At 41.2% G+C, this 2,240-nt stretch overlaps 1 non-coding gene across 1 annotated transcript; it reads right to left on the bottom strand.

Annotated features, from left to right (window-relative positions):
• Window positions 1–1,644: 1,644 nt before the first annotated feature.
• On the bottom strand, window positions 1,645–1,717 carry Trnaa-agc. The gene has a single exon. It is a non-coding gene; the product is annotated as a tRNA-Ala (tRNA).
• Window positions 1,718–2,240: the final 523 nt, after the last annotated feature.

Genomic DNA, 2,240 nt, shown 5'->3' with positions numbered 1-2,240 from the left:
TGCTGATGAGAAATAAGCTTCCGATATGCCAGTCTCTTAACAGAGAGATACAGAGCCTTAGTACGACATGAACTGAATGAATAACTTAACTAATGTGATTTTTCCCGAGTTCATGAAAGACATATTTTAAGTGGTGTGCGGGATACAGCAAAAGTACTGTGGCCTTTAAGTACGCTGTGAACGTAAACAGGTGTAGCGAATCTAGATTACAGAAGCTCAAAGCATCATTAGTTCTTTTTGACATATTAGAATATTCAGTGAGATATGTAACTCAATCCTAAAAACAACAACTCTTTCGCGAAATATGTCAAATAACTGCGACCTGCGTGTTATGAGTGGACAAAAGTCTAGCAAGTCATTCATAGTAAATGGTAGACGCTCTCATGGATCAATCCTGATGCCAGTTCCTTCTCAGTTTGTACATTAGTGCCATGCCACACATGACAAGTAAAAAAAGACACACTTTACCGTTAATCGCCTCTCTTGTTACACTCGATATTGGTCGAAAAGTATTTATGTACTCTATAACGTATTCTTTCGCAATCTTGTTTCTTCTTCACCTTTTTTAGTATTGTAATTTCGTTTATATAACACGAAGGATCTCTTTCCGCATCCACTGCTGTTCTGCTAGAAGTATATTTCCTCAAACTTGCTCAACAGATCACTCTGCAGTTCTCCCACACACACCGCACCAAAAGATCACCTTTATCCTTTGGTGCAGGATACAGCTTAGCAAGTAAGCATTCATCACATTAAGCTTCTTGCTGCAGCTGCGCCGAGGTCATGCATTCGATTCACAACATTCGCTACATCAAGAGATCGTTTTAACCGACTGCAGACCACGAATCCTTGTCCGCTCGTTTACTATAGCGGGACTTGGAGAGACAAATACCAAGGAATTACAATGTTAAAGGAATTACAATGTTACAGTTTTCTCCGAAATTTTTACATGTATCAGATGACGAGTCTGGCTACAGACAGAAAATCCTCGAACTACTTCTGCGCCGGCCGTTGTGGCCGTGCGGTTCTAGGCGCTTCAGTCCGGAACCGCGCTGCTGCTATGGTCGCAGGTTCGAATCCTGCCTCGGGCATGAGTGTGTGTGATGTCCTTAGGTTAGTTAGGTTTAAGTAGTTCTAAGTCTAGGGGACTGATGGCCTCAGATGTTAAGTCCCATAGTGCTCCGAGCCATTTGAACCAACTACTTCTGCCAAAATGATTTAGGCTTCGTTCATGTCAACAGAATTGATTTCTTCACAACAACAAAGATTGTATACGATTTGGTAGAGAGATGGTATGATTGTGGTTCGATGAACCCTCTGCTAAGCACTTAAATGTGAATTGCAGAGTAATAATTGTAGATGTAGATGCTTCGTGCCGTTGGGTATTCTTTGCGGGAATATGGAATTTTTTCATAGCTACGTATATCCAGGTTTACGTAAAATTTCACTGCAAGATTTCGTTCATCATCTGCTACTGAAAATAGTGATAAGTAATCATCAGCCACTACTGAGTTCGTATTATCTTTCTAATATTTTATTGTACTACTGTCATACAAATCAACAAGCGCCCGTCTTTATGAACATCCCGAAGCTGTTAACGTTGAGGTGTGGCCCTCACTGGGGAAAGGGATAAGTTAAAATAATTGGAGGCGCCGGGTATCGATCCCGGTACCTCTCGCATGCTAAGCGAGCGCTCTACCATCTGAGCTACGCCCCCGTTGTATCCATAGCTTCTGAAGCTAGTTACACAACAAACAGCTAATTTCAGTGAGATTGTAGGTCTTTAAAATCAGTGGCACACTCACGTGCAGACGCGATTTGTTCGCAGACTTGCTCCGCACTCAGCATTAGCTGCGTCACTCGGGAGAAAGCGGCCCAGTGGCGTCCTTGAAATAACGGCTTCCGCTCAGCGCATGTCTCGTACAGCTAAAGGGGAACTTTCATATATTTGTTTCTTATTTCATCGGTCTAACTGCGATAAGCTCACAAGGGTACAGTGTATGTCAATTTTACCCTTGATTTTTGTCAATATGTGATTGTTTTAAACACACAGTTAGACTGGCAGCAATGTTAGAAAATACAGAAAAATGTTATACACATGTGGTAAGCTCCAAATTACACTATAATAACGTAACAGCAAATGAAATATACAGAGGACACCTGTAAAAAAAATCTATGTACTGTATGTTAATTCTACGTGAGTATCTATATGCTACTTTTTCAGTCTTAAATTCCCAGTG

The sequence above is a fragment of the Schistocerca piceifrons genome, chromosome 2 (assembly GCF_021461385.2).
Source record: "Schistocerca piceifrons isolate TAMUIC-IGC-003096 chromosome 2, iqSchPice1.1, whole genome shotgun sequence".
In the NCBI taxonomy this organism is placed as follows: Eukaryota; Metazoa; Arthropoda; class Insecta; order Orthoptera; family Acrididae; genus Schistocerca; species Schistocerca piceifrons.
This window is presented reverse-complemented; position numbering and strand designations above follow the sequence as displayed.